Genomic DNA, 16,904 nt, shown 5'->3' on the forward strand with positions numbered 1-16,904 from the left:
TAACAAATAATTTTTTAGAATTCTCTCACGCTTCCACTAAGCTTTCGTGTCGAATTTCGAGTTCGAGCCTAAATCTATATACCGCACTCTAGTAACAAGAGGGGTGGAAACGAAGGTAGAAGCGTCGGTGGAGAGGGTGGTTGAGCGAGGTCGAGGGGAGGCCGTAACCCATAAAGAGTCGCTACTAGTCGCTGCCGCGGCAGTAAGCATCGCGTCGTCTATCGAGGATGTGGTATGTGGTGTCTCTCTGCGTCAAGATTGACACGTGGTTGCTCGAAATACGAACACGTAAATTCCATGTTTTTGCTTTTAGTATTTATTTCTTCGTTCTTACGCGAATGTCTAATATAATGATGACAACGATTGCAAATTGAAAGATAGAAAGAAACTCGAAGTATATGAGTGTTGTGTCATTTTTTTTATTGGAATATCATCACGTTCGTTCTCGTGACTGTGTGATGTGAATTATTTCGTATACAGAACTGATTACTATACGTATGGAGATGATCGCAAAGGTTCATCATGAGTAAGTTTTTCTTTACTGTACAGCGTTGTACATAGTTGATTATGCTGGTACATATTGCGAGTTTGCTGGAAGAGCGACTGAAGTAAGAAAGATAAATTCAGGAAATTGTTTCGAAATAGATAATTGGTAATTATTCAAGCGTTTAATAATCAGAAAATTAATTCTTTTACGATTTAGTTAATACATAAATAGATTTTTAGAATTTTTAGTAAAATATCATTTATGTGTATTGTTACGCTATTAAGGATCAAATAGTTTTCACATGCTTTTTATTAAGCAGAGTAATTTTACTGGACACAGCAGACAATTTTTTCGATTTGTTAGATACGTCATTTCCCTAGCAAATCGACGATACGTCGATTTAAAATAAGATTAAAACTGTGAAAATTATTACAAGTAAAATAAAATCTCATTAAATCGAATGATAATTTGAGCAAATTTGAGTTAGTAGATAAAATATACTGATAATTAGATAAAACATCTTTACATAAGGTACTAAATTCTTTAAAAGATAGGCTTGTATTGTATTTTACAATTTAGTCCAATCTTCCACTAACTTCGTGATACCCAGTCACGTATGAGCAACGTTGTCTGAATAAAATATTCAGTAGGTAAAAAACGATGATATGAACTGAGCAAAAGCTCATAATTTTATCCTGGTATTAACGATTCTTAACTTCATTTCATCCCATTAACTTCCTTTCATTTTTCTGTATCTTTTAGTTAAAATTAATTAATTTAAACGATTATATATATATATATATATATATATATATTCCTTGCTTTACACTTAACACGATAAAATATACGATAAAATGTTTTCTCAGTGAAGAGAAATCAGATAGCTATTTAAATCAGACATGGAGTTACTAAAGCAGCTGCGGCATAACTTCACGCTGCCATGATTTATGTACTTCACTCAGTCTAGTGGGATCAGTTCGAATAAAGACCTGAAATTTTGATGAATGTTAAGGCAGAACTTTCGCGATGTAACTTAGTAACTGCTTGCAAAGTTGGTACTTGTGACATTAAAACTGTTTTATAGAAATCTTTTTGTAGCAGAAGCTCAAATATAAAGTTTATTTAATTTAATAATTTTTCCTGATGTTTCATGCTTTTTCCTTTCTCCGCTTTAATTAATACTTCGTTGCACTTCGAACGTTATCTAAAAAGATACCTTAATTAAATTCAATATTTTTAGTTTTTCGAAACGTCCGCACTACCTCTAGATACTGAGAACCAATAACGTGGAAAACCTATATACGTACGAGACCTATTACGACTTATCAAAGGCTAAAAACGAAAAATATTTGAATGCGTCATTCTTTTGTTGCGTAACCAATTTTTCCAATTTTTCTATTTATTTTGGCTTTCGTTTTTATTTTAAAGCGATACTCGATCTTGAAACGTATTTTTTTTTCAATCCAGATATCTAAACGACTCAACTCTATACAATAGGCAAATACTAAAAAAAAGTTTCACGATTTTACATTTTACACTTGTAAAAATCACGCTGCGTGCTGTTTCATCGTGAGCTGTACGCAGGTACAATATTTCTATATTTTTAAGTGTTGTTCACTTCCATCGATTCGACAGTAGGATGAAACATTTGACGTACTGTGGAATCTCTTCGTCAAATGGAACGTTAAATTGAAGTTAGCCCCTTTATAGCTCTCTATAACTAAACTTGTTCTATTTCTAAGATTATTCTATGCTTAAAATTATTCCATTTTTAATTCCTAACTACAAGCCATTCGTGTCAGAGTAAGAGGAATGCAAAATTTTATTTCATTATTCCTCGATATGTCTAGGAAATAAAAAATAAAAAAAAGATACGTTTTAAATGAAAACAAAATAATTTGATAAATAAAAGTGCATTATTAGATAGCATAGTCATATTTTATTAATTATTATAATATAACGATTTATTATAAAACAACCTCGAATAATATTAGCAAATAGATTGAAGATAACATGCCCGGGGTTATGATAAAAATTCTGAGAAAGAGACGTCTGTAACTTGGGGTTAAGGCTATTCTATAACGTATCGTTCGACGTATCCAAAGATTTCGATCGGAAAAGATATATATCCCGACTGATTGACGTAGCAAGAAGTACAGATGTTATTTTAGAGATATTAATATTTTTTTGTTCTTAGTACTTTATCTGCTGAATAATTTACGAAAAGTTACTTTTAATTAGAATCGAGTCGAACCTTGCGGAATGTCAAAGTTTCGAATAACTTCTAGATATCTAAATTTGATCGGCTTACATACCACTGGAAACCAGTATAGGTAATAATGGTATATATTAAATATTTCATATGGAAGGAATGCAGTCATTGGATGTGACTTAAATCTACTTAGAGGTTCACTAGCATAAAGAGCGTGTGTTTCATCTCCGTGGAGAATTTGTACGCAACAGTCTTTATTACGTAAGATTACCGGTTCGGTAGAATATAATGAGAAAATACATAACAGAATTAGAGCTAAGACACAAAGGCGAGATCTTACGAATGCTATTTTTGAACATAATCTCGAGTATTATTTAAGAAAGAAAAAAAAAAGGTAAAGCAGGGGATAAAATAAGAGAATAAAGATCAGAGGGATTGAGAAATAGCGTAGAGGAAAATAATATACTGGCGCAAAGAGCAGGATGTTTCCGAAATAGATAAAAATGAAGAGAGAGATAAAAAATATTTAATCCACGTAAATGATGGAATGTATATTTTCACTGTAATTTTATAAAATATAATAATGGCCACTATTTTGTTGAAAAATTTCATATCAACCACGTTCTGACTTATTTCGAATTAATTTATTCACCTTGTCATAATTGTATGCTGAGGAAAAACGCACAGAACCTCTTCATCGCTACAATATTTATTAATATATTCTCTGTTACAAATCTTAAGAGATGTGTTTTGTGTGGAAGTAGCGTCATTGCGTTCATCGCAGAATTGATTGTACTAGACCATTCATTCCTACTTATAATTATACTGCGCGAAACAATTAAACAATCGCCACTATGAACGGTTGTAACATAAATTCACGTATTACATCGCAATAAAGCAAACATTCGTCTAAAATCAAGATCAAAGTCAATAAAGTAAAATATTTTCTATATTAATGATTCTTTTATATAAATTATATAATAAAATTAAATAATGGGTTAGTGCTCCTTTATAAACAATGGCGAACTGCATCGGGTAATGTACTTAAAAATGCATGATTGCGTTTAAGATAGTAAACTCAACATCTTCTAATGTCAAATGTATCCTGTTTGTAACTATGCAATTTTGATCTGCAACGTTTCTCGGTAGAGGCAATAACTGAAGAGGATGTGAATTAAAATGATACAATCGGGTGTCTCACCGCGTGTAATATGTCTTTGATAAGAATTCATTTAATCATGCTTAGATAGAAGTTTCGCAGAAATAATCGTTGTCACGTTCGATGAAACGAATTTGTATTAAGAATGCGCGATAAATTCTATCGAGTAATTTGTACAATAGCGTGGCCAAGCGGCAGTAACGAATCTCCCCGGTGTAATTACGAAGGGTGCCGTAACTCAGAAAAGGTGGAGTGTACGTAAAAGGGGTTCCGTGTAAGCGTGGGGCGTAATCATCCGAAGAATGAGTTAGGTAACTCGAGAAATCCGCACGTAAGCCTCGCGAGTAAAAAGCGCGATGAATTGCAAGAACTTGGGAGCTCGTTCTCGTGACTTTTTCCTTTGAATTATAGCGATCATGGGTAGAGGGTGTAGTCGTGTCGCGCGAACCGCCGCTTTTTATCTTCACATTCTTTATTATTTTCAAATTTCTTGCGATTTTTCAAGTCTGCAACAATCCCGGATCTACATAAAACGATACTTTTTTGCCGAAATAATTTATAATACGGGGACTGGATATTGGATTTACACGTTCATCGTAGAACTTGCACATTGGAGAATTTTATGTGCGTTCGTATGTGCATTAAATAAGTTGTCGTAGAAAGATCGATCCGTAAGTGGGTTATTAAAGCTACTTAAAAAAGTATAAACACAGTTATTTGCGAGTACACAAATTAAGATTGAATACAAATTATTTATTAATAAATTGAAGCGTTTTCAGAATTTGCTAATTCGAGAAAATAGTAGGACTTCTTTGGAATAAATTATTCTATTAACTTTCAATTTACCTATGAGAATTGCAGTTACTAGTTTTTAATTAAGGAAGTAGTGAAAAATCCAATATATGCAAATGAAAAATAATGTCATAAATGTCAATCGGAAATTTGTTTCCAACCAATAAATTAATTAATAATTACGATATATTTTATATAATTAATCGATAATGAGTCTACTTCTCAACTATTGTTTATTGGAGCTGTTATAATTTCATACTAATTGAATAATAATATTATATTATTTATTCAACTAAGAATTTTGTTAAATTCGTTTTCAAATCTACCATTCTAATACCTTGAAGAAATAATCATACGATTTCGTGAAAAAAATTTCACGTGGCTGACTTTTCTAGAAGAAGAGGATATCGGAAATCTTTGCCATTGTGTTACACAATAAATACAAAGAAATTTTCAATTTCTGTCATATTTTATTTATACATAAAGATAAATAATTATATAGAAATAAAATATATAATATAATATATTATAGGAAGAGAATTTGATTAAGTTGAACATTTTAATCATTTAATTTTATGCATTTTTACAGATCGATACATTTAAAGACTACATAGAATGCATTGTAACACAATCAGTCTTTTAACTAAAAGTTTCACGAGAAGAATACAACATCAGGCACATCAATAGACATTTCCTTTTTATTCATAATAAATTTCAATAATTTTAGAATGATGAAGCAGGAAGTTCGAAGTTCAGGAAAAGAATTAACGCATTTTATGCTTAATGCATCGATGTCCTTTATTCTCGGACAAAATACGTATCGATGGGATTATAATTCCCTTTTTATCTTCCCTAATTTTCTCTTTCTTGATTCTCCTTTGAAATTCGCTTACACTGCTGACTACTTTTCAAAGGGTGTGGACGCGTCAGACTGCTGCAAAAACTCTCTATAATTAAGTGACGTAATTAGCCTACGGGTAAAGAGACTGAGAAACGAGAATTGAGATCGGACTGAGAACACTTGGCACGGATTAAACGTAAATGCTCGAAATCAATGTATTGTCGTGTTCAACTATCTCATACTAATAAAGAAAGTAACTGCATTGAATGCTTTTAACGTAACTTTCGACCTTTCAATTTTCAATTTAATTTACAACTGCACGAATTATATTTGAGCAATTTTCTTAATTTCTATCTCGAGTAATATAAAATCTATAGATTTCTGAAGTTTTATTCCGAAATACGTATAAAATATTTCTTCTCCTATTTTTCTTGCGACTCTTTTTTTTTTTATCGTGTTTCAGTACGTAGTGAATAACAAGGAGGTATAGCTAGAAAATCAAACGGTACAGAACGCATTTCCTCCGGAAGATATTTTAAAAAATCGTTGAAAAACAAACGAAACCAATGTGCAGAACTGCATTTCAATGTATAAACTGTCAAATTCTTGATGCTTAGAACAATTGGAGAGGTAAACAATTTTATTTATTTTAAACTGAAATGCAATATTTGGATATTTTTATGCAGAACGTTATTTAATTCATGAGGAATTACTTAATATAAAAATATGAGATAAAAATATGAAACAGTATTCATTGTTCAAGCTTCAGATTCGAATAAATCTATGTCAAATATTTATCGAACATACTAAAAATAATATGTATATAAAAATTGATAGGAAGACACAAAATCGTAACTGGCAGATATTTCTGATGACAAGTTGTACATTTTTCCGATATTTATGGTGTATACCACGACGGAAATAAATACTTTCTATTATAATCCTTGTTATTAATTATCCAAGTTGTAACGTTCTCGAATCAATAGATTTTTCGTAAATTTTAGCAGAACTTTTGTAACAAATTTTTTTCTAAATTCATCCTTAGAGATCTCATTCTCTGTGACTGCTTATTCCTCCCAATTTCTAAAACTAATCTGGAACATCGTTATTCCCGAATTGCGAGCGGAAACGTTCGAAAGACCATGATCGGTCAAATGAACTCTCTAAAGCATCCAGCGTTATTTCGAGGAATAGGAAAAATGTCTCCATCAGTGTGACGCTACCTGAGGGAACTATACATTATATCAGATAACCAAGAAAGTTCTGTCGTTTCCCTTATGACAGAAATAAAAGATGCGAGAAATGTAGAAAAACACCAATCTGTTCATCAAAACACTTTCACACGCAATTATATATTTCCATAAAAAACAAGCTCGTAAATATCGATTTTATAAAATTTGCAATTTTGTCAGGTGACAGATTTTTATTTATTTCAAATTTATATTCAATCCTTTTTTCTTTTTTTACTTTAACCGAGTAGTATTTGTCCGTTAATCATTCAATTCTTCGTGATGGAAATTACTAAAAAATTCCATTTTGTTCTGTTCGCAGCGTTTTACAAAGGATTAAGGAGGTTCACAATGCCATTCATTTTCCATGTAGCCAGGGATTGATATATCATTGTCAGGTGGTAAACTATACTTTGGATTAATCGTGGAAAATATAATAAATGTTGCCCTGGAACGTTTCTGTTAGAAAAAGTCCATAAATAAAACTGTGCCAGTTACCATCTTCGAATCATCTTAAGAAAGTCCAACGTTCTATATTGTCACACTGAATACAGATTAATTGAAATAAAGCTACACGATGCAAGAGGACATCATCGCTATATCATCTCTAAAGAAACGAGTCACTGAAATCCTCATGTAATAATTCTCTCTCTGGGAACATTCATTGTGGAATATTTTAAAAAATACAATTCATATCAACAAAGAAAAATTTATTTTTCATGGAAAGAGAAAAAGTAGAAAATAACACGAGAACATAAAGAATGCCAAAAAATATCGTGTGACTTGAATATAATGATAAATATCGAGGGAACATAATTTGAGAAAGTTTGGAAAGTACAGTAGAATAGGACGTCCAAGATGTCCTGTGAGAAGGCATCGCGGCGTCTCAAGTTCTTGCTCAGCAAGACCAAGAGATTAGGTTTGAGTACCGACGAGGTTGTCGGCTTGCCAGCGGCCAAAAGACTATTATCTGCCCGTGTGACTGCAGCCTCTACCGTATGGACGATCTTGGCCATGATCGCTTTAATCCTTGGCGGTGGTACGATATTAATCTTCTTCTGTGCGCCTTGTGTTACTAGGAGCAGAACGTGAGGCACGTTGTATCGATAATCGTCCCAGAATTTATCAGGTAATTGTTCATCATATAATTGTTTACGTAATTGATTTATACGTGAGAAAGAGTTAGTGTAATTTTGTTAACTTCATTATTCATTAACTTCATTAACTTCAGCATTTATAATCAATAAATGAAATACACGTAAATAATATTCGATTGAAAATTAAATCAGGATTTTGAAAATTGTTGAACCACCGCTTTATGATAATGTATTACTTCCATATACTCTAATATATTACAACAAATTTCCGATACATTTCAGCTTTTCACTTATTCTTGTATAATTTATTGCGATGTGGTTAGTAAAGAATATAATGGAAGGTTCGTTGTATATTGTTATGCGTTGAAAAGTTTTGTTCTCCAAGAGGAAACAAATCTATCGTTGCGAAATTTTTCAACACAAATGCTTATTTTATAAGGAATAAATATTTTTAACGAACAAATAAAACATTTGATGTTTTCGTAAATTATTGCATGAAAGTAATATTTTATTACAGCATACGAGCATAAAGTTTCATCGAATAAAATCAATGCACGAACTGTACTCAAATTGATATACCGATTATGACTGTCGTTATTCGCGTGAATTACTAATTTAGAATTGCGAAATTTATTTATGGTCGATTGGTATCTTGCGTCGGCCAGCCCCGTAACAAGCTGCGCAACGAAGCGCCTCAATTATTTTACGGTTGATTAAATTTACATAACACAATAATAATCACTGAGACCAGGAAGTTATTGTAATTAGTTGCTGATATATTGATTAAACAGGGGTAGACATTTTGATGTACGTCAGGCAAAGTGCCACGTAACTTAGAAGTACATTGGTGGTAACGGAAATTATTTCACACAATTCAACAAAGGAAAACATCGATAATTAAAAATAGAAAGAGAAGAAAAACACCGTTGAAATATTAACTTGAAATTTTTAAAATTTTAATCATTTATGTACCCCCACGTTCGATATTGTTATTCAAAATATCTAAAAAAAAAAAAAAAAGACAAAAAATGGTTTACATGCGATGATGTTGAAATTTCAATATTTAAAGTTGCTTTTAATAAAATCAGTTCACTGAGTGTTCTTGATATTTTACGGTTTATTTATACTCATTCGAATATAAACCTCCGCTTGTATTATTCTTGTATTATCAATAAATTATATGGTAGTTATTATCGAGAACATAGACAACATGGAACACAAATTGCTATTTTCCAAACTACCGAATAAAGCCAAATAAATAAATTTCTATTTTTTATTTCTAGTTTCTCTCTGGTAATTCCAAACAGCGATAAAAATATTTATTATAGGAGTTCTATTCCGCTGGGTCTTACAATTTTACAAGAATAATTATTTTACCGTATTAGAATGAAATAAATTCTTTTCTTAAAATATTGTGACTCGTGTTATGCTATTACTAATTTTATTTGTTTAGACACATAGTCAAATGGATTCGATAAAAATGTTCTATATAATTAAAAATTTTTGCTGTGTAACATATAAAAGATAACAAGGAACAAATTTAGTGCGTTGTCTTTCATTTCACATGCGATTATTAATGATATGAATCGAAATAAAATACAGATAGAAGAGCAACGTGATAAAAGCAAAGGTTTCCAAGGGAAAGCGTCTTTTGCGAAGTTTTCTATGGCTGAAAGCTAGGATAGTATATTTCAATAGTAACAGAACCGAGAAAGGGAAATTTCGCGCATTCGCGTTTCAGTCAGTCGAATCAAACGAAACATACATGAGCGGATTTAAAAAAATTTACATAGCGAAAAGCGGTAGCTTGATCAAAGCGATTACCTGGTTTCCGGTTGAGTTGGAAGGAACGAAAGCAAAAACATAGTGGAAGGAAGCTACTCTCGCGATGATGATGATTCAAAGATACTACTAAACAACGGAGCAAGTTTTCTGTGTTTTTACATCACATTTTACATATACTGTACTGACTAAAAGCATTCGTACGAATTAATTTTACGATCTAGTAAAATCTTTTGTCGTTAAATTGAACTTTAAGAAATATTACATTATTTTATACGAACTTGTAAAAATTACAACATTTGTGTTTTTTCATTATATCTTATTAGGATAAAGAATAATTTCCAGTTATTCCATATATAGAAGTATTTGATAATATACTAAAATATTCTGCATGCATGAAACATAAATTTTTCAAAAAACTGATCCACCATATAGATACGTTTTCTCACAACGCAATTACCAAATTACGGATTTAATTAATATTGGAATTTAATTCTATGTTTAAGAAAGATTCTGACTGAAAAATGACTTACTAGAAAATATTTTAATTTAATATGATCTCTAAATTGTCTATTAACTCATAATTTATAAATCTTGAGTAACATCTTAACTGAATCATACTTGTTACAATAAAAAACATAACTGGCTATTCTTTCAAATTCTTTCAAATTTTCAAATACAAACATTAAACACGTCTTTGACATTACTAATACAAAAAAGTAATTAAAAATTTTAATTTTAGTTCTGTTTCTATTCTACATTTTATATTTTTATCAATTGAAAGAAATAGATTTACTGTCTTCCGTCAGGAATAATTCTATTTACGACATTTACACAGTTTTTATGGCACCATATAAGAAACTGTGAAATAGAAGTGGTAGAAAAATTGCATTAATGTTACTGAAAGAGTTAATCCACTGGAAAGGAGAAATCTTTCAGTTCAGTGGAAACTTTCTATCAATGCGGTACATTTCATTAAATTTATTGCTCTAATACAGTGAGAACTAATTACGTACTTCTTGGGGCTAACAGATTTACGAGACGAACGCGAGCGTACAATGTCGAAACTCGTGTATTTTACGAACTAGCTACACCATGTTAGACTAGAAATTACATCACTCCAGCACATGCTCTGTATAGAGAACAGAGAACAGCTTTCCCTCCCTTGACGAATATCTCTGTAACTGCCTCTGTATTTGATAAAAGTGCAATACAAATGTTACCCGTGGACCATTATTTTTTGTTCATGGTGCGTCAGATAATAAACTTTCACGACTGATTTAATACAAAAAAATAGTAACGTAGTAAAACAGAAAATTATTTGAAAAAGTTTCTCTTAAAATAACTGAAATCTCAAATAGTTGGAATATCTGCATGTAAATTTCAGCGATATTTTTGAAAAATAATAATCACTGGTCATTGATAGGAAAAAGAGTGATGAGACATCATATAGGACACAAAGAAAAGCTGTCACGTCTCGTCCAACTACATATTGGTTGAAAAAAGTCTTTTCTAATCTGGCCAAGAGATTCTCGTACACGTTCGAACAGCGTATTTGCAAGAGGATGAGGTTTGGTCTCTGCGAAGGAGATTGGTAGTTCGCCACAGTTTTGTTTGAATTTCAAACGAACTATCGCGATCGTTTCGATGAGACGACTGTAGTTACATTTATGTACACTTGTGCATATACGTACTAAAATAATCATTTTCACTTTATGATGAGATCCGAAGTTTAATTGCTTAAGGCTAGTATTCATCGTAATGTTTGAGTTGTGAATGAAATTGTTTTTAGTAATGCATATGTACTCGTTACATATACATATATATTATCCAATTCCAAAATGTAAATAGAAATACAATTAAAAAAGATAAATACAATAAAATATTTATATTCAATCCTTCTCTAATGATTATGCAAATAAGTTTGAGTATTATATAATTTCGTGCAATATAATATGCAGAATGTCTTGTTTAAACGAGACACCTAGGTCTCATCTGATTTAATTATTTTTACGCTGTTCCAATTTAGACACATTTTTTATGAACACGCAATATTCTAACTACTTTTTAATGTCTGTTTCAGATGAAATATGTCTGTCCTTTGGCTCGTGGACTTGAGCTAGAAAGTATTTTAAGATTTCATTTACATAATTAATTTAAGCGCGATATTCGTGGTCGACTGTAACCTTTCATACCTATAAGCAAAATTACAGAAAAAAAGGAATAAATCTTTTAACAAGGAGAGTGGTGAAATTAAAGAAAATTCGTAGTGTCCGTGTAAAGATACCAGAATAAGTTGTAAAGTCGCAGTGCGACCTTAGATCTTCCATAATTTTACGTAACTATTTGAATCAATCTTACCCGACGATATGTGAAAGTTGTGTAAAAGAAAAATTAGATATAAGAATGGTTTAAAATTGTCTGGGCAAACCTCTGGTAAAAATTATTTTTTCTAAAGAAATGGAGGATAAATTTGACAATTTTGTTAGGAGTAACCATTCGACAATACGGCGTACAGATATGATCTTGCGTAGTTTCTTAACCACGATGACGAAAAAATTTCATGGAAACGAATTGGTTTACTCTTGGGGAAATCGAATTTAATTGTCACTCGATTAGAACTTTGCTCAAATGTACGAATGAGTTTCTGAACGTTATATCAAAGCCATGTAAAGGATTACTTTTATATGTGACGAAATAAATTTTTAGTAAATTAGAAGTATTTGTTATTAATCACCCTTTGAACATAGAACATAAGAAAATTATTCAGATTTATGTATCTCTGTCTAACTTTGTACAGGCAAGAATAACTTTTCCAGCAGATTGGATTAATCGTTACTTATTACATATTAATTATTCACAAAAGTCTTCGTACAGCTTATAAAAAGCCATTTCTATTTAAGCAAACAATTGAAAGCAATTAAGTAAAAATTAAACTCGTAATATATTTATTTCTATATAAAAGATAATAAAATAATTCAAACTTAGTGAAATTTCGTAGCATTTTATTTTCATGAGAATAATCTTTTTATACGCTGTACGAAGATTTTTGCGAATATCTATTATTCTTCTCCTCTTTTTCATTCTTTGCAATCTTACATTTTCCTTTAAATTCTCACTCTTCTTTTCTTCCCTCGTTTCTCTCCTTGCTCTATATCTTAATGTTTGGTCGTGTTTTACATAACTATACTCTCTGTTTGTCCGCTGTCTTGTTAATCCCTCGGTCTCTCTCTCTTCTTGCCTAACGAGAGTTTGGGAGGAACTTTGACCTGACCGTTGTACGTCACGGATGCTTTAGCAACAATTGCACATGTGTGCGACCGCACGATGTACGCATATACAAAATGTAATTCACGGACGATCGACCGCACACGGCCAGACAATCGTAAATTACCGGTATGTCCTGTACTTAAGTAATGACCGAAACTTCGACTTGCTGCCACGCTTTGAACTTGAACACTTGAGTAAATTGTAGATACAACAATACATGTTACGTACATATATAAAAAAGCAATCAGGAAAAATACTCATTAAGGATGGAAAATAAAGAAGATTTTTTTGCATAGAGGGACTTAGGATTGTAGCAACTTTTTTTGAAATTTAACGCAGTTTTCGGGGATTAAGAGCTTTGTTATAGTTTTCCAAAATGTTACAGTATTTCTTGCCTAAAGTTTTAAAAGAAATAAATTCTTATATTTTTTTAGTTGAAAAATAAGTTTAGCTTAACGATAATCAAGCTTTAAAATAAACAAATTTTTATATTCTTTTATCAAAAATTTTTCTACGTTAATATTATATATTTTACTAATATTTTATATATTTTAAAGATTATCAAATAATTAAGTTGCCATAATCATAAATGGCGCAGGGTATTATAATACCCCTAACATTTCGTTCGAATATGCTATAAAAATTTCTATTTGAAACGTGCTAACAACATGTTTGTGTAATTAGCTTTGCTCTTCATTAACAATTATAATTAATTAATTAAATTATTTATGTCACGTTCTTGCGCAAAATTTTAACGATTCATTGTTCCAATATAATAATGTGAATACATATTTATGAGGTAAACATCGAAAATGCTAATTGCATTTAATATATTTGCGTTACACCTTTGTGCGATTCGATATTGAATTGCTCTATCAATATAATAAAATGAATTTGTGAAATAAAGTTTAAATTTTAATCGTTTGCTTCTACAAAATTTACATATATCCATTATTACATTTAGAGGAAATTTGAGAACATTACATACTTCAAACATAGTTATATTTTCCATTTGATACTAATTTGTATAATAATTTTCCGCATTATCTGCTCCATGTTATTAAATTATTTATTCTGTTTTATTCGATCGTAATATTAAGATATTAACTTGTTAATTGCGGCGTTTAATCTTAAAAATTCGTTACAGGCTACGCAGGTAAAATCAAGCAATGATGAGTATATACGTCAGCCACAGGGTATATTAAAAATTTTACCAAGAAGGTAAAGCGAAACAAGGAAGTATTACATTTTTACTCGGTAAAAAATTAACAATTCATTGTTGAAAGAAGATATTGTTATTAAAAATTGCCAATAAATAACAAAGTACACAAAACAATTCGAGGAATAGCCGACATACGGAGTAAAGTGCACAAAACAAATCAGAGAATAACCGATGCATTGAGGAAAATAATCAACTCAATTTGTAAAAAGCAATACATTATATGGAGTATAACCGATATACCGAAAAGAATAATCAAATAATCAAACCTTTTCTTTTTTTTCAAATTCTTTTCTTTTTTTTTTTAAGTACGTCATAGTTTTACTGGGATAATAGTTCCATTAAAATTTTGAGTTTTTATAGTAGATGGTAATTTTCTATTTTACACGTCAACCGCCCCGAAATAAAGTTTTGGATTGATGCATATACACATCGAACGCAGTCAACTGATTAAAATAGAACACAAAATGAATTTGTAGATACTATTTATGTGTTATGAAAATCACACCATTGGTCATAAAAGGAATAATACAAGCTGTGCTTCATCTTACACGGAAATGGAATATTTTTATAACACGAATAGGTCACGAGACTCAATCGTGTTACGGGAGAGGACAGGTACAGAGGTAAAAGGATGGGCCTATACAACCAGTAGAAAACATAAAAACTTTTCTAATATAAACTTCGTCTATCAACGACGAAGCTCTGGATAGATTCTATTCGCGAATGCGATACGAGACACGTAATCTCGTTGTTAGTTTCAATCGAAACTATAAAGAACAGGAGATATCAGATTCATTATAATATTCAATTAAATGTGCACTAAATATGCATCTGTACTTATTGTCAATAAAATTTAATTTTTCAGGAAAGTATTTACGTAAAGAATATTTTGTTAGGATTCCAGCAAATTTCAATTTCAGGAACTTTGCGTGATTCTAGTAAACTTTCATTCAAAGGATATTGTACGACTCTAAACGAAGTTCGATCGAAAAATCGTGACATACATAGATAAATATGAATATAAGAAGATAGATTTGATATTGTATTAAAAAATTATATAGAACATACGTTTTTCAACAAATTTGGAACCTACTTCAGTGTTGTATCAGATACATTTTCTGATTATTAGCGTAATTTCTAGCGTAGTTTATCATCTCGTTAATATCAGAATTACGAATTTTGGTTCCTTCATAAACAAATAAAAAAAATGTTTCTAACGATATAGTTGAAATAGAAAACGTTGAACGAGCAAATGAAATAGCTATTGCAGAATCCGAATTCCCAGTTTCTTTCAGATATAATATAGTCGATAATACTCTGAATGGAGGTGAGGTAATTACGTTTGATGTAATAATCGATTGAAAAGTTCGAAGTCCAATAAATTTAATTAAGAGGAAAAAGGATACTGGGATTGCGGTTTCAGCTTACCGAGGAGCCGAGAAAAGTTTTCCAGAGACGTTCTTCGATTCGTGTAATAGCGTGTCATTATAAAGAGCGGAAGAAACGATTCTCGAATACACTTTTTCGTTAATTGAGCTAGAGTGTTAATTAACAGAGCATTGAAGACATTAATTCCCAAATCGTGCTTTGAAATAATTCCATAAATACGAACCACCGAGAAACCAACTTTTATGATAAGGAAGTTAATTTGATAAGAAAGTAAATGTAATAAACGGAACTAATTAAGCTTCCCTTTCGATGTAATTTTCTATCTACGTACATACACGGTCGAATATAAATAACAGTGATTATATTTATTCGAAAACTTTATAATTCTTTGTATTTGTAAAAACATTACATCCATTATAGCATGGCCTTTTTCTGTAAGTACGATAACGTACAATAATTATTTTACATTATAAAGCATGCATGATGTGAGTGAAATAATACTCTTTCATTTTGTTGTTTAACGTTTGAAATTATAAAGCATATATAATATTAAAAGGCTTAAATTTCTATTACCTGCCAGCAAATATCTTAATATTCGCGCATAACTGTGTATATGCATAATTGGTACACATGCACCGCGAATATACCATGAACATAAATATCAAATACTCACTGTGATTTATTTTAATCAACTTTTATTAATTCACGATATCCCATGCAACGCAGCTCTGACTATTAATCTATTAACAGATTGGCTGTTATTGACGCGCGCAATCCTTCTACTATTACTGCTATTGTGTTCTTGAATTTGTGCGTTTCGACAAAGAAGATTTAAAAAGAGAAACGAATCAATAATTACTGTGCTAAAATAAATACCACTATTGAAAATAAAAATTGTCTTGACAGAAGAAAATAATAAAAAAATTTGTATAACCTTATTTTAGACTTTATAAATTAGTATTTGGAAACATTGCTGGGTTACTACAATTTTACTGATGCCATTCATTTCAATCATGATTAACGTCATTGTTAAAGGAAACATCCTCCTTGGAAAGAATACCAGTGCATATACTAAAATAGTATACAATTACATTATTCAAATCTCTCACAAAAGAGCACCTATAAAAGAATAAACGATTGCACAAAGCAAGGGACTATTACTTTATTCTCGTACAAATCCAATAAATATTCCATCGTTTTCACTCTATGAACGGCTTTTAACGTAACTCAATATTTCATTGCCTGTTCGGTACCTCTTCAAAAACCCAATACGGAAACAAAATGGGGTTTGTTTTATAAAAACTGATTGTCGCATTTTCTGGATGAAAGAGATGCGAATTCACGAGGAACCGAAAGAATGGTCTTATTAGTAATGCCATAATATTAGTCATGGTAGTTTAGCAGATCAGTGAAGAAAGAAGAGA

At 30.9% G+C, this 16,904-nt stretch overlaps 2 long non-coding RNA genes across 4 annotated transcripts in view; one reads left to right on the forward strand and one right to left on the reverse strand.

Moving 5' to 3' along the window:
• The window catches only part of LOC139987743 (uncharacterized), a 52,441-nt gene that overhangs the window by 26,565 nt on the left and 8,972 nt on the right, over positions 1 to 16,904 (reverse strand). The gene's annotated exons all lie outside the window — the stretch shown is intronic.
• LOC139987275 (uncharacterized) lies at positions 211 to 12,312 on the forward strand. Its single transcript, XR_011799820.1, has 3 exons — positions 211 to 526; positions 7,043 to 7,849; positions 11,683 to 12,312. It is a non-coding gene; the product is annotated as an uncharacterized lncRNA (long non-coding RNA).

This window comes from Bombus fervidus, chromosome 5 (genome assembly GCF_041682495.2).
Source record: "Bombus fervidus isolate BK054 chromosome 5, iyBomFerv1, whole genome shotgun sequence".
Lineage (NCBI taxonomy): Eukaryota > Metazoa > Arthropoda > Insecta > Hymenoptera > Apidae > Bombus > Bombus fervidus.